We start from the raw sequence: 21623 nt of genomic DNA on the forward strand, positions 1-21623 counted from the left end.
CTCAGTCCCCAAGTGGCTGCTACAGCTGGAGCTGGGCCAGTGTGCAGCCAGAAGCCAAGAACCTGGCGCAGGTCCCCTCGTACGTAAGTGGAGCAGTCGGGCGCTCTGAGCCAGGATTGGAGTCCTCTCGGGCTCTCTGCTGCTGCTGCATTGTGTGTTCCAGAACCCTAGGTACATTGTGCAGTGTGCCCTGCAGCCAGTGCGGCACCGGCCTGTCCTCCCTGAGCCCGTCACTGTCCCCTGCTGGTGATGCTCCAGAGCGCCTGGCTCTTGATGTACAGCCACCGCTTCCAGGAGCGTTCACTGGCAGCTTCTGCAGGACGCTGAGCTGCTTGGGAAGAGGAGAGGGCAGCGTAAGGACATGTGCCATGTTGGGGCTGCGCCTGCATGTGCTTGTGAACACTGGCAGCTCGGGTGGTCCCCGAGGGGCTCACAGGCGGCACGTGTGCCAAGTGGGCTCTGGCAGGCAGTAGCTACTTGCAGGGTGATGGAGTCCTAGGCCTCTGGAACTTTGCTGTATTTTTTAAGATCTGTTCGAAAGGCTGATTTACAGACAGAGCTTCCATTCACTGGTTCACTTGCCCCAACAGAGCAATGCTGGTGTGGAGCCAGGAGCCAGGAGCTTCGTCCAGGGCTCCCATGCATGTACACGGTCCAATGCAGGCACTTGGGCCGTCCCCCCTGCTTTCCCAGGCAACAAGGAGGGAGCTGGGTTGGAAGTGGAGCAGCCAGGAGTTGAACCATTGTCCATATGTTGGTGCCACAGGAGGCTTACCCTGGTGTGCCGTGACACGGGTTCCCTGGGTGATTATTCATGTTAAGTTGGTGTAAGCAGTGAGGTACAGCATCTTTCTGGGAGGCCGTCCTGTCTTGAAGTGGATTTCCTGTCTGCGTTGACGTGCCTTGAATCCTGTTGGCTGAGTGTGCACACCGGTTGGACTTACTGATGCTGGGTGCCGGGATTTACTGCGGCTGTGCACACCTCGGTCCGCCTGCTGCGCCAGTCCTGCAGGGAGCTCTGGGTTTGTGTATCTTAACAGACGGTGACTGTGGTAGCCACCTGTGAGTTAGGCAGCCGGCTGTGAGTTCCAATGACTGTGCTTCCCAGACGGCTCTCTGCCTGTGGCCTGGGAAGGCAGCGGAGGATGGCCCAGGTCCCCGGCCCCCTCCCCTGTGTGGGAGACGCGGCAGAAGCTCGTGTCCACCCAGCCCAGCTCTGGCTGCTGTGGCCAGTGGGGAGCGAACCATTGGGTGCATGTGGCCCGCTGGATCGTGCTGTGGGAGGTTCTGTGGGGATGGCAGGTGGTAGCAAGAATGGGGTGGAACCCTGGAGAGCGCCTCCAGCCGTCCTCACTCTGGTTAGGGTGGTGGCTTCCCAGCACTGTGGCTCTGTGTCAGTGGGGGCTCTGACCGAGAACCGCTTCTCCACGCGGTCACACCGCCATCACAGAGCGACCGGCAGCAGCTTGTCCTTGTCGGCTTGGTGACATGGGGAGCCCCTCGCCTCCTGAGGCCGCTGTGGCAGGATTTCCGACTCCTTCTATTGGTTGTGTTCCTCCATGCGTTGTAGCTTGTTGAGCCGTTATTCGCTCTCCGGCTGCCGGAAGCCTCTGGGTTGGTTTCAGTGCCGTCTGGAGCTGACTGCTGGCCTTCAGGCACGGGCACGCTGGGAAGTCTGGGGTTGAGCAAGGCTGCCGAGGTCCTCGGGTGGGGAGCCCCGTCACAAGCACTGCGCGGAGGGTGCTGCCGGAGGTGGGAGTGAGCAGCGGCCCCGGCCGTGGCTGCCAGGCACGCGTTCAGACTCCTCCCCAATGCTTTCACGTCTCTGAGTTGATGCACACATGCCTTTTTTTTTTTTTTTTAATTTTTTAATTGGAAAGGCAGATTTACAGGGAGGAGAAACAGATCTGTCTGCTGATTGACTCTAAGTGGTAGTAACAGCACGAGCTGATCAGAAGCCAGGACCTTCTTCTGGGTCTCCCACACAGGTGCAGGGTCCCAGGGCTTTGGGCCGGCCTTAGCTGCTTTCCCAGACCACAGGCAGGGAGCTGGATGGGAAGTGGAGCAGCTGGTACATGACTGGCGACCATATGGGATCCTGGCAGATGCAAGGTGAGAACTTAGTCACTTGGCTACCGTGCTGGGCCCACACATGCTGCTGCTTACGCCAAAATGTTGGGTTTTGTCAGTGTTAATGTACTGTGTCCTTGCTTTACTGCGTGAGGCCACCACTTAAAGGAGTGGCACTGGCTGTGGTCTGGGCTCTGCTTGCATTCGCTCGCACAAGGCAGAGTGTTCTGACGTCACTGTCCATGTGGTCTACCAACAACTGAACACACTTACTGCAATTTTTAAACTTTTGAAAGAAAAATTTGTTTAATTTTTGAAAGTTGGAGATCTTCATATTTTGGTTCACTCCTCGGGTGCCCAGTCAAGGCCAGGCAGGAGGCAGGAGCTTCCTCTGGGTCTCCCACGCGGGTGCTGGGGCCAAGCACCTGGGTTATCCTCGACTGCTTTCCCAGGCTGTGAGCAGGGAGCTGATGGGACGTGGGGCAGCCGGGACACGAACCTGCGTGGGATGGCAGCGGCACAGGCTGTCCAGGAGAACACTCACCTTTGCATTTGTTTTGCTTTTTATCTATTTACATATTTGTTTAAAAGGCAGAGGCACACACCCACCCCTACCCCTTCATCTGTAAATGAGCAGAGCACCTGGGTTTGGGCTCCATGGGGGTCTCACCTGTGGGCAGCTGGCACAGGCTGAGGGTCTCCCCTGTGGGCAGCTGGCACAGGCTGAGGTCTCCCCTGTGGGCGGCTGGCACAGGCTGAGGTCCCCCCTGTGGGCAGCTGGCACAGGTTGAGGTCTCCCCTGTGGGCGGCTGGCACAGGTTGAGGTCTCCCCTGTGGGCAGCTGGGCCTCAAGCACTGAGCCCTCAGGCTGTACCCCTGGCACATCAGCAGGGAGCTGAGGGAAGTGGAGCAGCCAGGACTCGCTGGGAGCAGCTGGGAGCCAGGGAACAGTGTGGGTGCACCACTGTGTCTGCCCTCACAGCTCGCCAGCGTGATTAGTTTGGGGCTTGCTTTTTCAGAAAGCGTCCATTGTGTGTTTTGAACATAAACACGTGTGTGCACTGACAGTGCTGTGCCATGGACTCTCAGCTTCCTCCTGTGTGCTGGACACTGCAGCGTCTGCACCCGCTACATTCAGTTATGTGTTACTTCGGACATGCCAAGGTCTCCCATTGACTGGTTCACTTAGACACCCGTGGCAGGAGCCAGGTGGGCAGCAGGGCCCGGGTTGAGCCGCCCGCCCCGACCCTGTGCAGCAGCGGGCTGTGGCATCCGCCTCGGAGTGGGGCCCAGGCCCGAGTGGGGGACTTCATGCGGTTTCTTGGTGGCTGCACCAGGTACCTACCCTTTCTACATACATTGCTGCTGCTGCTGGGGTACCCTCTTGGGGCTGGTTCCCGGACCCCCAAATCCTCCAAATCCCCTCCCAGGACGAGCCCAAGCCGGCCGTGTTAGTGGTCAGGTGTGTCCTAGAGGAAGTAGCACGTGAGGAAGGACGCAGGCTGCGTATACTTGCTCACACAGTGGCATCTTCATCTTTTTCTAATTCGTTTGAGAGACAAGGAGAAGGAGATGAGAGATCTCTGCTTCCCACAGCGACTCATGTCCTATGTGCCTGGAGTGTGGCGCTGGGCTGGCCAAAGGCAGGTGCTGGGCAACTCCAGTCAGGTCTCCCATGGCGCTGGGGTACCGTTCCAAGCACTCGAGCCATCCCTGGTACTCCTGCGTCCACGTGGTGGGAGCTAGAGGGAAGCCAGACCTGGGGACTGAAGCCTGGTACAATCAGGTGGGGTGTGAGCCGCTGACCTTCAGAAAGCTCTGATCTGCAACCAGGCGAGTCCTCCAGTGTGGAACTGTGTGTCCAGAGCAGGGGAGTCCTCCAGTGTGGAACTGTGTGTCCAGAGCAGGGGAGTCCTCCAGTGTGGAACTGTGTGTCCAGAGCAGGGGAGTCCTCCAGTGTGGAACTGTGTGTCCAGAGCAGGGGAGTCCTCCAGTGTGGAACTGTGTGTCCAGAGCAGCCGGGGAGTCCTCCAGTGTGGAACTGTGTGTCCAGAGCAGGGGAGTCCTCCAGTGTGGAACTGTGTGTCCAGAGCAGCTGGGGAGTCCTCCAGTGTGGAACTGTGTGTCCAGAGCAGGGGAGTCCTCCAGTGTGGAACTGTGTGTCCAGAGCAGCTGGGGAGTCCTCCAGTGTGGAACTGTGTGTCCAGAGCAGGGGAGTCCTCCAGTGTGGAACTGTGTGTCCAGAGCAGCCGGGGAGTCCTCCAGTGTGGAACTGTGTGTCCAGAGCAGCCGGGGAGTCCTCCAGTGTGGAACTGTGTGTCCAGAGCAGCCGGGGAGTCCTCCAGTGTGGAACTGTGTGTCCAGAGCAGGGGAGTCCTCCAGTGTGGAACTGTGTGTCCAGAGCAGGGGAGTCCTCCAGTGTGGAACTGTGTGTCCAGAGCAGCTGGGGAGTCCTCCAGTGTGGAACTGTGTGTCCAGAGCAGGGGAGTCCTCCAGTGTGGAACTGTGTGTCCAGAGCAGCCGGGGAGTCCTCCAGTGTGGAACTGTGTGTCCAGAGCAGGGGAGTCCTCCAGTGTGGAACTGTGTGTCCAGAGCAGCCGGGGAGTCCTCCAGTGTGGAACTGTGTGTCCAGAGCAGCCGGGAGTCCTCCAGTGTGGAACTGTGTGTCCAGAGCAGCTGGGAGTCCTCCAGTGTGGAACTGTGTGTCCAGAGCAGGGGAGTCCTCCAGTGTGGAACTGTGTGTCCAGAGCAGCTGGGGAGTCCTCCAGTGTGGAACTGTGTGTCCAGAGCAGCCAGGGAGTCCTCCAGTGTGGAACTGTGTGTCCAGAGCAGGGGAGTCCTCTTGGATGTGTGACTGAGGCTGCAAAGAGAGGCCCAAGGTCTAGGTAGATTGGACCGGGACCCAGGGTAAAGTCAGACCAAATTCCTCCCTTTGTTATGTCTGTTTCTGTTCCCACCAATCCTGTATCTGTTCTGTATACAATAGTTTAAGAATATACAACTTACATGGTTGTTTTTTTTTTTTTTTTTAATATATTGGAAAATCAGATTTACAGAGAGAAGAGGAGACAGAGGATCCATCTGCTGGTTCACTCCCCAAATGGCCACAACGGCCGGAGCTGAGCTGATCTGAAGCCAGGAGCCAGAGCCTCTCCTGGGTCTCCCACGCTGGTACAGGGTCCCAAGGCCTTGGGCCGTCCTCAGCTGCTTTCCTAGGCCACGAGCAGGGAGCTGGATGGAAGTGGAGCAGCCGGGACATGAACTGGCTGGCACCCATGTGGGGTCCTGTTGAGCCAGCACACCAGCGCTTGCCTGTTTTGTACACTTGCCCAGGATCTCCTTGGCAGGTGCCAGCTCTGTGAGTTCTTAAGTGGGCCTGTGTCGTGTTACGATTTTCATTGGTGAATCCGACAGAACATACCTGCTGTGGAGGTGCTTCAGTTGAGTTCTGAGTGCACGTGTGACTGTCAGTGTGAGAGTGCATCTGAGCGTGAGTGTAGGGAGGCTCGGCATCCGTTACAGGTTTTTTAAATGTGGACATCATTATTTTTATAATATTTCTTTTTTAAAAGAGACATTTTTGTTTGAAAGGTGGATTTATAGAGAGGAGGAGAGACAGAAGGATCTTCCATCCACTGGCTTACTGCCCAAGTGGCCGCAGCAGCTGAAGTTGAGCCGATTTGAAGCTAGGAGCCAGGAGCCTCTTCTGGGTCTTCCACATGGGAACAGAGTCCCAAAGCCGTGGGCCGTCCTCAGTTGCTTTCCCGGGCCACAAGTAGGGAGCTGGATGGAAGAGAAGCAGCTGGGACACGAAACTGGTACCTATATGGGATCCTAGTGCTTCCAAGGTGAGGATTTAGCCGTTGGGCCCAAAGCTTCATTTATTTTAAAGTCAGAGTTACAAAGAAACCTTGGCTCTGCTGGTTTGCTCCCCAGGTGGCCGCAGGGACAGGGCTGGAGCCAGGAACTACGCAAAGCCACTCGTGTCTCCCACATGAGTGGCAGGGGCCAAAACACCACGCTGATCCAAGCCATTACTGGATCTGGACTGGACATGGCACAGCTAGCACTTGGAGCCACATCCCTGTGGAATGCTGGTGCCCACTGCGCCACGCTGCCAGCCCCGGGAGTCTGTTTCTCTGCACTGTTCATCACCTTCGTTGTGTGGGTGTTGAGTTGGGTCTGGACAGCACAACCTCAGGCTTCATTTCCAGAAGGGGCCAGTGCAGAGCCAGAGCGATCCGTGTGCCTCGAGGCCAGGCGTCTGGAGCCTACGGCCAGCTGCTGAGAAGGGCCAGCGGCTGCAGGCGCAGGCTGGCGGCGTGTCTGGTGGCAGTGTTGTCCTGCGGATGGTGAGAAAGACGCACATGTTTCCGGCTTGTGAGGCTTTTCAAAGTACATCATCCAGTACTTAGTGAGGCCAAGCCCTCCCCCTGTTCCGGTTACGAGGCTCTGTAAGTGTCGCAGTGTGACGGGCAGGCCTTGCTGTGACAGGGCAGCTGGCAGTAAAAGCAGCCACTTGGAGTGAGTGCTCAGGTAGAGGCTGACATTTCAGTAGGATAGGACAAGTCTTATTCATTGCCACTGAGCCTGTAATTGAAATTATATGCTAATTCTTGAAACAAAGCAGAAATGAATCACATTAATTTGGGAGGAACATCATTTGTGATGGAATTCTAGCTTAAGCCGCAACTTGTACTTGACTTGCACAGTGTGGTCGTGGGAAAAGCCCTCGTGATCCTCGAGGGCAGCGGCTGTGTTCCAGGCGTCCGTGTTGGCCACGGCCCTGAGGCTGGTCCAGCCTGGAGCCCCAGCTGCCCTGCTCGGGCTGCAGCCTCAGCTCCATCAGGTCCTGTTCTTTGACCCGGCCTGCGGTTTGGTTCTCCAACAAGTGTTGCCCAGTGGAGCAGGCGTGACTCCTCTATAGAACTAGGCATGTTTTTCAATAGATTTCTGCTATGGTACCATATGCCCAAGAGGACAGGGTGACGCTGAGCTGGACTGAGGGACACCGCCGGAGGACAGGGTGACGCTGAGCTGGACTGAGGGACACCACCGGAGGACAGGGTGACGCTGAGCTGGACTGAGGGACACCGCCAGAGGACAGGGTGACACTGAGCTGGACAGAGAAGGACACCGCCAGAGGACAGGGTGACGCTGAGCTGGACTGAGGGACACCGCCAGAGGACAGGGTGACGCTGAGCTGGACTGAGGGACACCACCGGAGGACAGGGTGATGCTGAGCTGGACTAAGGGACACCGCCGGAGGACAGGGTGACGCTGAGCTGGACTGGGGGACACCGCCGGAGGACAGGGTGACGCTGAACTGGACAGAGAGGGACACCGCCAAAGGACAGGGTGACGCTGAGCTGGACTGAGGGACACCGCCAGAGGACAGGGTGACGCTGAGCTGGACTGAGGGACACTGCCGGAGGACAGGGTGACACTGAGCTGGACAGAGAAGGACACCGCCAGAGGACAGGGTGACGCTGAGCTGGACTGAGGGACACCGCCAGAGGACAGGGTGACGCTGAGCTGGACTGAGGGACACCGCCAGAGGACAGGGTGACGCTGAGCTGGACTGAGGGACACCGCCAGAGGACAGGGTGACGCTGAGCTGGACTGAGGGACACCACTGGAGGACAGGGTGATGCTGAGCTGGACTGGGGGACACCGCCGGAGGACAGGGTGACGCTGAGCTGGACTGAGGGACACCGCCAGAGGACAGGGTGACACTGAGCTGGACAGAGAAGGACACCGCCAGAGGACAGGGTGACGCTGAGCTGGACTGAGGGACACTGCCAGAGGACAGGGTGACGCTGAGCTGGACTGGGGGACACCGCCAGAGGACAGGGTGACGCTGAGCTGGACTGAGGGACACCGCCAGAGGACAGGGTGACGCTGAGCTGGACTGAGGGACACCACCGGAGGACAGGGTGACGCTGAGCTGGACTGAGGGACACCGCCAGAGGACAGGGTGACGCTGAGCTGGACTGGGGGACACCGCCAGAGGACAGGGTGACGCTGAGCTGGACTGGGGGACACCGCCAGAGGACAGGGTGACGCTGAGCTGGACTGAGGGACACCGCCAGAGGACAGGGTGACGCTGAGCTGGACTGGGGGACACCGCCAGAGGACAGGGTGACGCTGAGCTGGACTGAGGGACACCACCGGAGGACAGGGTGATGCTGAGCTGGACTGAGGGACACCGCCGGAGGACAGGGTGACGCTGAGCTGGACTGGGGGACACCGCCAGAGGACAGGGTGACGCTGAGCTGGACTGAGGGACACCGCCAGAGGACAGGGTGACGCTGAGCTGGACTGAGGGACACCGCCAGAGGACAGGGTGACGCTGAGCTGGACTGGGGGACACCGCCAGAGGACAGGGTGACGCTGAGCTGGACTGAGGGACACTGCCGGAGGACAGGGTGACGCTGAGCTGGACTGAGGGACACCGCCAGAGGACAGGGTGACGCTGAGCTGGACTGAGGGACACCGCCAGAGGACAGGGTGACGCTGAGCTGGACTGAGGGACACCGCCAGAGGACAGGGTGACGCTGAGCTGGACAGAGAAGGACACCGCCAGAGGACAGGGTGACGCTGAGCTGGACTGAGGGACACCGCCAGAGGACAGGGTGACGCTGAGCTGGACTGGGGGACACCGCCAGAGGACAGGGTGACGCTGAGCTGGACTGAGGGACACTGCCGGAGGACAGGGTGACGCTGAGCTGGATGGAAAGGGACACTGCCGGAGGACAGGGTGACGCTGAGCTGGATGGAAAGGGACACTGCCGGAGGACAGGGTGACGCTGAGCTGGACTGAGGGACACCGCCGGAGGACAGGGTGACGCTGAGCTGGACTGGGGGACACCGCCAGAGGACAGGGTGACGCTGAGCTGGACTGGGGGACACCGCCGGAGGACAGGGTGACGCTGAGCTGGACGGAGAGACACCGCCGGAGGACAGGGTGACGCTGAGCTGGACGGAGGGGCACCGCCAGAGGACAGGGTGACGCTGAGCTGGACGGAGGGGCACCGCCAGAGGACAGGGTGACGCTGAGCTGGACTGAGGGACACCGCCGGAGGACAGGGTGACGCTGAGCTGGACGGAGGGGCACCGCCAGAGGACACTGCCACTGGGTGGCTCAGAGAGTAACAGGTCAGAAATTGCTCTGAGGATAAGTCTGAAACCAAAGCACCAAAGTCCGTGGAGCAGTCTAAGCTGCTGGAGACACAGATAGGATCAGATGACACAAGGTGAGCCCTTCAGCGGCCGCACCTGACCCCGGGAGGCTGCCCAGGACTCAGGGAGGGCGGCCCGGATGGAGTCCGCAGGTCCCTTCAGCTGTTCCGTAGCGCTGTGCCGGCGCGGGCCCAGGAGCTCTCACCAGGGACCTTCGTTACAATCCTGGGCGTGCGGGAGACACCCTGCCGGCTATAGTTCCCGGATTTGTGCCAGGCCCTGCTTGCTCAGGAGCGCCAGCGGTCTTGGCCAGCTCCCCGGCAAGCCACGCGGGGACGCCCGTGCTCCATGCACGGCTCCACACCCCCGGCTCGGCGGTGGCTGCAGTGCGGGCCCGGAACGGAAGTCGCAGTGTCCCCCAGGACTGCCAGGTGTCGCCCCCCCAGAAGAGGGAGAGCCCACGGGGGTGCGCACTCGGCGGTCTGGCTTTGCAGGGAGGCAGCCTGCCAGACGACCCTAAATGGAACCTGTGCATCTCGCGGTAGGCAGAGCGGTCTGACTCGCGCCATGGCCAGAGGCAGTGCGTGTAAAACTGGATTTAGTGTATCCTGTGGATGCCAGGTTTGCTCTCCAGACCCCTCCCGACTTCTAGATGCAGGAGGTGGTTACTTAGCAGGGCCCGGGTTCTTCACGCCAGGAGAGAGGCCGGTAGCCCGGTTGTCATGGGTGGGGAGCTTGCAGAGGGACTGGTGCACCCCAGGCGTCCGGGCAGGGCAGAGCCTGGGCTGGGAAGCAGTGGCATTGCCACTGCCAAGGACTCAGGGTGCAGTAGGGGCGAGCTTCCCTTACACCTGCTGCCGGCACCAGACTCCCCGCCAGGGGGCGGCAGAGCAGTCGGCTGGGAGACCCCAGGGCTGAGAGGTTCGCCAGAACGCGTTTTCCTGTGGGTTCAGCCTTCCTGCTCCGATTCCCGCAGGACCAGGAGAACGGGGTACACGGGGCTTGAAGTAGGGGGGTTGCCCTAGGCTGGTCAGGACACGGCAATTCCTGTCCCATGGGAGACATGCAGGAGGCTGGCCAGATGGTATAGTGATGGATAGACGCGTGGAGACCCCAGGTGTGACTGCCCGGCTGGGCCACGTCCTGGAAAGCAGCTGGTGCTGGGCAACCTGCCGAGAAGGGGGCGTCATAGCCTACAGAATGAGTGTTGAGCCAGAATTGGGGCACAGGTTGCAGGGTTAGCATCCTACCCTTCCCTCTTAGCTGTCCAGCACGGGGAGAGCCTGGCATGCTGGGCACCAAGCAGACTCCGCACCAGTGTCTCTGCCCCTGGCACCTGGGATGCCCTGGGTTGCCCTGACCTGTGGTTGGAGCCACCAATGGGGTCTCCTGTGGGCCAGGCACCCCTTGGGAGCAGTGTCAGCTCCCCTGGGGCACAGCCCGGGGGGTAACTAGTGGTTACTCCCATCCCTGGCCTTTCAGGCAGATTTCCTTGCCTGTCTGGCAAGGGTGGGCAAGGCTCCCCAGGGCTCACAGCTCAGCCAGTGTTACAGCCAGGCGCCCTGTGTGCGGCTCCAGGGAGAGTCACGTATATGTTAGTTTCTTGGTGTGACTGCTGACGTGGTTTTAGCCAAGATTCCCAGGATCTGGACGGAGAGAGGGGCCAGCAGGTGGACAGGGCCGGAGGACTGGAGCCGAGCTGTGCAGGCCGTGGACTGGGGAGGATGGAGCCGAGCTGTGCTGGCCACGACCTGGGGGAGGATGGAGCCGAGCTGTGCTGGCCACGGACTGGGGGAGGATGGAACCGAGCTGTGCTGGCCACGGGCTGGGGGACTGGAGCAGAGCTGTGCTGGCCACGGGCGGGGGGAGGATGGAACCGAGCTGTGCTGGCCATGGGCGGGGGAGGATGGGGCTGCCCTTGCTCCCAGCAAGGCTGACTTCATCTTGCACCACGTGGAGCACAGGAATGTGACACAGTCTTGGCCACTCACTGACTGGGTGGCAGCTTGAGCCGCCCGCCATTCCTGAGACGTCCAGGGAGAGGCCTGCCAAGGGTGTGGCCTGCTGTGGTGGTTGTGTCAGATCTGGCCAGTGGAGGGCGCTAGGGGTGCACGGAGATACCAAGTATGTGTAAGCATTCCTCACACTGCTCAGCGTGCCTGTCATAAAGGGGGCCGTCGAGAGGACTTGGGGGGCTGCAGGCCCGTGAGGTGGCCAGGCCAGACCCGGGACACGGCATCACCAGCAGGAACCTTGGTAGACGCCATGCTGTGAGCACACGAGGGGGACTGAGGCTTTCAGGGACCCAGGCATGCGCCTCCCCCCCCCCAGTACCAAGCTCAGGACTGTAGGGGATTTTACCCTTTGACCTCCCTGGTGCCACGTGCAGCGGAATATGTGCCCACAATTTCTGATCTGTCTCTCTTGCCTCATAGTTGGGGGACGCCCTTCCCTCTGGGAGCCCCATGGAGTGCTGGGTCTTGAGTGTGAAGGTAGATCTGAATGTGCTTGGAAGCCAGGCTGGATGGGAGCAGGGGGAGGGGAGGGAGCAGGGAGGGAGGAAGAGGGCAGGGCATGGGGGGGGAAGGGGAGGGGGCAGGGCATGGGGTGGGGCAGGGGGAGGGGGCAGGGCATGGGGTGGGTAAGGGGGAGGGGGCAGGGCATGGGGGAAGGGGGAGGGGGCAGGGCATGGGGTGGGGGAAGGGGGAGGGGCAGGGCATGGGGTGGGGGAAGGGGGAGGGGCAGGGCATGGGGTGGGGGAGGGGGCAGGGCATGGGGGGAGGGGGAGGGGAACGGGCATGGGGTGGGGAAGGGGGAGGGGCAGGGCATGGGGTGGGGGAGGGGGAGGGGGCAGGGCACGTGCAGGGGAGAAGGTGCAGGAGGGCTGAGCTCCGCCACAGGGCCGGCCCAGGCTGCTGTGGAGTGGACGTCAGACCACCGAGGGGCTGGAGCGGGGTCCATGAGCCTGGGCAGGGTGTGGCTGCACTTGGCACCTAGCAGGAGGTGGGAGGGAGGAGGACCTGTGAGTGGGAGAAGCTGTTATCATCCAGTCCTCCCCAATTGCGAAAACATTCAGGACCCAGAGGATGCTGGGAAGCAAGGCGTGAGAGGGTGGGCGTTGGCTTCTTTGGCAAAGTGGCCGCGTGCGTAATCACTTGTGAAAGGACACGAGAGGCGTTTCCTCACAGCGTGCCATCACTGCGGCCGGCTCTCCTTGGCTTCTCCAGGAACGTTGCACGGGAGGGACAGTGACCATGGAGGACAGGGTGATCGCTTTAGCTCTGCTGGACAGGCTGAGACGTCAGGAACCAGCAGGCTTTGTTCCAAGCTGCGCACGCGCGTGCTCAGGCCCCGCTCAGCAGGACTGTGGGGCAGGTGCAGTTTCCCACGCTGCCCACCTCTCCTTACTGACCAGCAGCATCAGCTCAGGCCACCTCTGCCCCCAGGGGGCACTAGGTCATGAGGGGCAGGCCTCAGGGACCCCTCCCCAGGTAGCGACGGCGCGAGGGTGGCCAGAGCAGGACCTGCCCGGCCATGGTCTGTTCCTCGTCCACTCGTCCCCAGCCGTGGCTCTAGGAGCGCTCAGTGCTGAGCTGTTTGTCGACTTCTTTTGGAAAGTGATGATGTGGACTTCTGGCTGCATGTGGCTTGTATGCATTTCCAGAATATTCCAGTCGCCAGTACTGAAAAGCCCAAAGACTTTACGTAAAATTCTGGCTCTAAAATCACCCACAAACATCAAGGGTCCTTGTAAAACCAGGCTCTCAGTCTGCCTGGTGGGAAGCACATGGCTTCCCAGGCCCCATGGCCTGCCTGCTCACGGCTCCCCAGACCCCGTGGCCTGCCTGCTCGGGCCGTCGGGAGCCCATGCCTTGTCCGTGTGTGCTCAGCAGCCTCCTTGTGCATGGGCTGTCTGCCTTGGGGTCTCCTACTCCTTTCTACACTGGCAGAATTGGTCCTTACCCCCTCAGAGAACCCCAGCCCGGCGCCTCCTGCTCCCCAGGGCCCGTGGACTCTGCACAGGGTCGGTGGCCTTTGGGAGCCTGGAGGCCTGTGTCGGAGAAACCGTTGCAGTGAGGTCAGAGCACAGGGAGGACGTGGGGAGCACGAATCGCTGACTGTCCCCTCAGACCCGCCCCCATCCGCAGGGGCTCAACCCATCGAGCAGTGGGGTGCATCACGGCTGCCCTTTGCCACAGCCTCTTGTCTGCAGGTGTTCCAGAGGGGCCACAGTGGTCTCGGGCCGGCCAGAGCTCGACTGCTTGCATGATTGTACCTCTCCTTCCCTGTCAGACTGCGGTTTCTCTGGCCAGGCTGGACTGCAAGCTGACAGACACTCCCGGGGCCTGGACACGGCCGGGGCTGACCGACACCCCCGGGGCCTGGACACGGCCTGGACTGACGGACACCCCCGGGGCCTGGACACGGCCGGGGCTGACGGACACCCCCAGGGCCTGGACTGACGGACACCCCCGGGGCCTGGACACGGCCTGGACTGACGGACACCCCCGGGGCCTGGACACGGCCGGGGCTGATGGACATTCCTGGGGCCTGGACTGATGGACACCCCCGGGGCCTGGACACGGCCAGAGCTGATGGACACCCCCGGGGCCTGGACACGGCCTGGACTGACGGACATTCCCGGGGCCTGGACTGATGGACACCCCCGGGGCCTGGACACGGCCGGGGCTGATGGACATTCCTGGGGCCTGGACTGACCGACACCCCCGGGGCCTGGACACGGCCGGGGCTGATGGACACCCCCGGGGCCTGGACACGGCCTGGACTGACGGACATTCCCGGGGCCTGGACTGATGGACACCCCCGGGGCCTGGACACGGCCGGGGCTGATGGACATTCCTGGGGCCTGGACTGACCGACACCCCCGGGGCCTGGACACGGCCAGAGCTGATGGACACCCCCGGGGCCTGGACACGGCCTGGACTGACGGACATTCCTGGGGCCTGGACACGGCCCCTGCCTTCCTGTCATTCCGTGGGCACGCATGACCTGTGGTTTCTCCCTGGAGAAGGCAGCCTTCCCTGCCTGCCGCAGGGGCGGGTTCGGCAGGAGGAGTGTCTAAATTTAGAGGTAAATAGGGGAGGAGGGAGGCGTCTTTCCTTGGCTATTTTGGAATCTGCACGTCTGGGAGGAGCTGCCTGTGCCCTCTGGCGCCTCTGTGAGACGGGCCCGCCTGGCTCCGCGGTTTGGGGTGGGGATGGGCTCTGCTCACTCCTGCCCGGCTCCTCCAGCACTGCCTCTGCAGAGCAGCAGGGAGCTGAGTGCGTGCAGTGCAGCATCACGCTGGACCCAAAGGGAGAAGGCCGAGAGGGCCCTGGGGTCGCTGGTGGGCACATGGTCACTAGGAGGGCGTGAATGAGACAGGCAGGCCAGGGTGCTCCTTGACCCTGGCCCCTTCCCCAGAGCTTCTGTCTGCTCTTCTGGGCCATCACACTTGGGCAGGTGCCAGAGGTGGACGTGTGTGTGCACATGTAGACACGTGTACCGCACGCACACCTGTGTATGATGTATGTACAATGTATGCATGTGGTGTGTACAATGTATGTGCAGGTGGGGTATGAGCGCATGAATAGCCTTAAATTCTCCTTGGCTGTCCAGGCGGAGGTCACCATGGGTGCTGGTCACCGTGGGCTCTGGTCACCATGGGTGCTGGTCACCGTGGGCTCTGGTCACCGTGAGCTCTGGTCACCGTGGGCTCTGGTCACCATGAGCTCTGGTCACCATGGGTGCTGGTCACTGTGAGCTCTGGTCACCATGGGTGCTGGTCACCGTGGGCTCTGGTCACCGTGGGCTCTGGTCACCGTGAGCTCTGGTCACCGTGGGCTCTGGTCACCGTGAGCATTGGTCACCGTGGGCTCTGGTCACCGTGAGCATTGGTCACCGTGGGCTCTGGTCACTGTGAGTGCTGGCACGGGCAGGGACAGCCCAGCAGCATCCCTGCTTTCCTCATACCTCAGCCTGCCCATCCCGTAGCTGCTTTAACTGAGACGGACCCAGAGCGCAGCAGGCCGATGAGCTGCCGCTTTCTCGGGCTATTCAGGCTCTCCTTTTTCTTTCTTTTTGCTTGGGTATTTCCTTACTTATTTGAAAGAGTAGGTATAGAGATAGAAGGACACACACAGGGGAGAAGCCAGCCTTCTCACTCACTCCCCTAGTAGTCACAACAGCCCAAGCCGAGCCAGGCAGGAGCCAGGCCGGAGCCAGGAGTGTCATTGGGACTGCCAGGTGGGTGCAGAGGCCCAAGCACTGGGCCATCCTTCACTCCTTTCCCAGGGTATTAGGAGGAAGCTGGACTTGAACTGGCACCCGTATGGGATGCTGGCACTGCAGGTGGCAGTGTAACCTGGTATGGTGTTGGCCCCACCTTTCTGTTTGTGCGCAGCTCATCACCTAACTGCCCCACTCTCCCACTCAACAAGGGAGATCTGTTCTGAAAACTCTCACAGTCCAGCCAGGCGGCCCTGATGCTCCATCATGGTGGCCACCAGAGCGCCATGTTCTAGGCCACATAGCCCCGGGGGTGGGGTGCACACTCTTTTGGCCACGGGCTTTGAGCCCAAGAGGAACACGGGGACACCGGCCTGGAGCAGGGTGGTGGGGGCACAGGGCACCTTGGGCAGCCAGCTGACGGTTCACAGCGCTGTCAGGAGGCTCCTGGGGACTGTGGAACTGGCAGGTGCAAGGCCAACGCGTACCTGCAGAGCGCAGAATCTGTCTTCCACGTTTCCTCACCTTCTGAGCATTTGTGACATGTGGTCTGTGGACGTGTGAGAGATTGAGCAAAGGCAGTGACAGGACAAAGTAACCGCAGCCAGGCCCACCGGCACGCCAAGTGGAGTGCGGCATTTTCCGGCTCTCTGTCCCAGCCAGGGCTGATATGGCACCCATGCATGGCACTGCCTCTGCTCTGTCCCCCAGCTGCTCTTGGTCCAAAGTCCTCTGCTTGTCTCTCTCCCTAGGCCAGTGCCAGGCTACGGCCGTGGGCGGTACTTGCTGCTCTCCGGGAGACGCCTGCCTCTGCCCGATGTTGCCGGGAGGTGTGGTGGAGCCATGGGGTCCAGGAGCCAGGATGCTGTCCAGCCCTGTTGTCCAGGGAGGCTAAGGGCACGGGCCTGGGACACGCAGGGCTCCATCAGTTGTGTGGTCAGCCACGCTCCCGGGAGAATCCGCAGGCTTTGTGAGGATGGAGCTTCAGTTCGTCTTGAGAGCAGATGGGCCTGATGGGGTTTCTGTCTGTCAGACGTAGGCAGCGTGCAGCACTGCGTGCGCCCATCTACATGTGTCCTGTCTGTGCGTCCCACCTGAGGGTCTGGCCGGACCAGGGGCAGGGGTTACGGGCATGGCTGTGACAATGGTCCAGGGGCTTCTGCGGAGACACAGGAGGGGCAGGGTCCTTCTGTGGAGAGGGAATTAGGCCTCCATCAGCCACCTCTCTCCTACTTGGCTCTGGCTCCTTCTGCCACAACAGCACAAGGGACACAAACAGAGAGGGTGGATGGGCGCAGCACCCCTGGCTGCTGTTCTGCCATCACCAGCACACCTGCAGTCTCCCTGTGGATGCCCCTGGCAGTGGGCAGGCTGGGCTGCGTCTGCCCTAGAGCACCCAGGGTCAGTGAGGCCTCCGTGGGCTTGGGGAGGTGTCCTGGTGGCCCTGGCCCTTTGCCACCACCTTGTTCTCTGGATTCCTTTTCTCCTTCCTGGATCAAGTCCCAGCTGCTCCCTGCTAGTGCAGATGCACCTGTAAAAGCAGCAGACCAGGCCCAGCTGCTCAGGTCTCCGCCGCCCATGCAGGAGAGCAGACCAGGGTGGAGCTCTTGGCTCAGGCAGGGCTGCTGGGGCACTAGACGGAACGTCGCTCTCTGCTCGCTCTGTCACTTTCTCTTTCAAATAAGTAGAAAGAATAAATCCCTCCCTTGTTTTTCGGAAGAGAAGGGCAGGTGCGTGTGCTGTGTGGCGTCGGGTGCCGCATGGGCTGGCGATCGGCAGGAGCTGCCCCTCATGACCACGTGGTTTCCTGAGCTTTGGTCCTGCCCTCTGAAGTCCAGACAAAAGCTGTGGCTCTTCTCCCAGAAAACTTTCCTGTGCACATGCAGGCATAGCGGGTGTGTGCTCGGATCACTATAGGTTCCTTGGTGCCTTGGGGGCTTAGGGCAACGCCCGCTAGGAGTGCCGTCTCGAGAGGGTGTGAGAGCAGCCCACATAATGACTGGGGGAGTGGCCATGGGAAGCAGGCAGGCAGCCACGCAGGAAGCCGCGTGCAGGTTCACCAAGGTCGAGGTCGGGGAGGGCGGAATCCCCTAGCGAGCATCTGGGTGCTGAGGCGGGAGGCAAGGGTTCCAGGCCGGAGCCACCTATGGCTCCTGAGAGTTTGTGGTTGTAGGAACAGTGCTGGTGGAAGCGGAGTGGTGCTGGCTGCCCTGACTGGCTGCCCTGACCGTGAGGCTGGGCAGGTTGAAGGTGGTGCCTGGCACCTGCAGGCTGGATCCCGGCTCCTCTCCGGCCTCACGCCTGCCGTTTGCCCACTGCACTGTGTCTTCCCCGAATGCCAGGCTCCTTGGGGTTCCCAAACGTGTTGTACTCTAGGAATCTCAGTTGCCAGGGAGAGATCTAATTCAAAGATGCTTGATCCCAAACATGAGTTTGCTACTATCTGTTGCTAGACACTGGAGTTGGGCAAGGCAGGATTCAGAGGCTCACAGGACATTGTCAGGTCTGCCCTTGCCTCGCCTCCCTTCCTGGATGCTGGGATTTTACGTCTGTTTGAAAGGCAGAGAGAGCCAGATCATTCAGTTGCTGGTTTACTTCCCAGATGTCTGCAACAGACAGAACTGAGGCAGAATGAGCCAGGAGCCTGGAACTCCCTCTGGGTCCCCAGCTAAGCAGCCATCACCCGGTGCCAGGAAGCTGGACCACAAGTGGGACTGGGACTTGAACCCAGGCACTCTGGTATGGCGTGGCGGGGACCCCAAGTGCCCACTCTGATGGTACAATTCCTCTGCTCTCTTATTTCCTGCCGCGGGTAGTTCCATCTGATTTTAATACCACCTGGGTTAACAACTCCAGTCGGGGAGCTGTAAGGCCAGGGAAGACACTGATTGGGGTTGACTGGGTCACGTGCCCGTGCCTGGACCAGGCACAACACTGACTGGCATGGACGGGGTCACATGTCCACACTTGGACCAGTCACAGTGCCTGTGGTATGGACGGGCTCATGCGCCTGTCAGAACCAACGGGAGTCCACGGTTCATGAAAGGTGCATTTCCCAGAGGGAAAGCCAAGGTGAGGGCAAGAGGGTGCTGGGCCAGCAGGGACCACTGTCATCCATGCAGGTTGCACCCCGAATTTGAGTATAGTCCCTGGCTTCCTTCCAGAATGTTCTCCCTCCCCTTAGCCATTAGCAAGAGTCCCGTCCCCTCTGCTCCACTGCGTGCTCCTATTTGGAGACAAGTGGCAGCTGCACACTGCTCTCCCCGCTTGCTGCGGAGAGACAACTTAGGGGAGCAAGCGCAGCTGGCGGAGGTCTGGAGGTGTGTGATGGGCCTTGAAGAACTCCTTGTACCCCAGCTTGGCCCTGTCTCGTAGTGTCTGGGCTGCCCCACAGGATTCTGCTGCCCGGAAGCCCCGTGGAGCCGCACAGGCTACCTGCTGCAGGATGGCCCAGGCACTGGTGGACGGCCGCTCCACAACAGGCCGTGCTCTTTGACTAAGATCACGTCTCACTTGTGCGGAAGGCCCCATCTGCAGGTGTAATCAGCATGTACTCAATGCAAACCCGGTGTGTTCTACTCAAGCCCAACAATTCTTCCACCCCCTGGGCTGAGCACGTGGTCCCACAGGTGGGTGTGGACCCCGCCCCAGGCTGTGCTGGGAGCCGGGCTCATAGTGAGCCCTACGGAAGACCTCCCTGGGCGTGCAGGTCGGCAGGGCAATGGGCGAGAGTACCCAGCGGGCTGCTGAAGCACTGTGGAGGACCCCGAAAGCCTGTCGAGCTGGCCCACCTGCCCCCGGCCCCTCACAGTGCCACACGTCCCGGGGTGCAAGGGCTGCCGGAATGCGGAGTCGGCCGACAGAGTGCTGCACGTGGTGGCTCCCGTGCTCGTGTCTCGGCCGCAGTTGAGGTGAACCTGCTGGCCTGAGGCAGCAGTTTTGTGATGAGCAAAATGGTGGCAAGGGGTCAGTTTGGCATGTGGGCCGGGCCGCTGTTGGGACCCTGCGTCCCACCCTGGAGCCCTGGGGGACTTTGCTCCAGGCTCCGGCTTCCTCTTGACAAGGCCACTGTGATGGCACAAGCACTCCGGTCGTCACCCCCGACGGGGCCTGGAATCCCGGCTTCGGCCTGGCCCAACCCCCGCCAGTGTGGTATTGGAGGGTGACACAGCATATGGCAACCCGCTCGCTTTCCCTGTCTCTCAGGTAAGTAAAAGGTGGCAGCCATGCCAGCTTTGTTGGGTCGTGCAAGTGAGAGGTACAGTCTGGTTCATCTCCAGTTAGAGCTGGGGCTGAGGGGCATCAGCCGGCCCGAGCTCGCCCCGGGGAGGAGGCAGGTGGGCTGGTGACCAAGCAGCAGGTGCAAACTGTTCTACTGGAGCAGTCACACCAGGCGGCGGGATCAAGGCCGTAGTGGGCCCCAGCTGCCTGGAGTCCGTGGGCTTGCAAGTGCAGGAGGAGTGGAAACTCAGAGAAGCCTTGGGAACCTGCTCAGGCTCCCCAGGGCAGCCCAGGCTATTGGCCCATCTGCAGGCCGAAGAAAATACGCAGCTCCTGTGCTGACAGCGCTCACTCTGCCCTCTTTAGGGAGCATGTGGGCTCAGGACTCCTGGTTCCCTTTCAGAGTCAGGACAACGGAGGTGAGGCGGCTAGCTGGCATTCCCACTCACAGTGATCACCACGGATGTTTACGGAGCGGTGCTCTGCCCTCATAAAGAACGGCAGCGTTTATGGGGGCTGTATGCTTTCCAAGGCCTCCTGGAAGGCTGTGTGCTCAGCCCAAGCTGTGCAGGACGAGCTGGAAGTGGTGGGGGAGGCGCCTGCCCCTTGACGAACTGGAGGGGGAAGGCCCCTGCCCCGGGACGAGCTGGAGGGGGAGCCTGTCCTCTGGGACGAACTGGAGGGGGAAGGCCCCTGCCCCGGGACGAGCTGGAGGGGGAGTTCCCTGCCCCTGGACGAGCTGGAGGGGGAGGCCTGTCCTCTGGGACGAGCTGGAGGGGGAGGCCTGTCCTCTGGGACGAGCTGGAGAAGGAAGACCCCTGCCCTGGGACGAGCTGGAGATGGAGAGGGGAGGCCCCTGCCCCTGGACGAGCTGGAGATGGAGAGGGGAGGCCCCTGCCCCTGGACGAGCTGGAGATGGAGAGGGGAGGCCCCTGTCCCTGGACGAGCTGGAGGGGGGAGGCCCCTGCCCCTGGACGAGCTGGAGGGGGAGGCCTGTCCTCTGGGACGAGCTGGAGGGGGAGGCCCCTGCCCCTGGACGAGCTGGAGGGGGAGGCCTGTCCTCTGGGACGAGCTGGAGGGGGAGGCCCCTGCCCCGGGATGAGCTGGAGATGGAGAGGGGAGGCCCCTGCCCCGGGACGAGCTGGAGGGGGAGGCCTGTCCTCTGGGACGAGCTGGAGGGGGAGGCCCCTGCCCCTGGACGAGCTGGAGATGGAGAGGGGGGCCCCTGCCCCAGGATGCATAAGGCCCCAGCCGGACCCAGCTGTACTTGGAAGCATCTGGATTAAACGCTTTGCACATGGGTAAACCAAGGTACTGTTGACAGAAGTCTGACCGTGGCCACGTGAGGTGCTGTGGTGGGGGTCCGTGGCGTGGTACAACCTGCGACTGACTTCTGAGAGGGTTAAAGAGAAAAGTGTGGGTAGGTCCCAGGGTGGCGGCCATGGGGCCGTCTTCACCCTGCCCTCTGCCCACTTACCACCTGGTGTCTCACTCCAGGCAGCTGAGCCGCGTGTGGGTGGAAAGTGGTTTCACTTACATTTGTCTTTGATGTTTGTACGTGGCTTTGGGGGTACCAGTCGGAAGGTGTCCGACACGTGCTCACACACATCCGAATGCTCACACATGCCGGTTGGGGACTGCTGACTGAGCTTTCAGAAATGTTTCCAGCTGTTCTTACCAGACTAGTGTTAGGACCCAGGAAGGACCCAGCAGCAGGGCAGGACAGGAACTGAACGCCCAAAGTTTGAGCAGAGTCAGTGCTATCTTCATCACTCCTCTTCACCCGCGCTGGGCCTGAGCCGAGGGGCTGGGGTGGGGGCCCCAGCGCACAGCACCGCCCGCCCGCCAGGCGGACTTCTCTTCCCACTTGAGGACCGAGGGTAAAGTCCAGCTGCAGCCCTGGACTGGGACCAGCAAAGGCT

This window comes from Ochotona curzoniae, unplaced genomic scaffold (genome assembly GCF_017591425.1).
Source record: "Ochotona curzoniae isolate NIBS_2020 unplaced genomic scaffold, NIBS_Ocur_1.0 contig_46, whole genome shotgun sequence".
NCBI classification, from domain to species: domain Eukaryota; kingdom Metazoa; phylum Chordata; class Mammalia; order Lagomorpha; family Ochotonidae; genus Ochotona; species Ochotona curzoniae.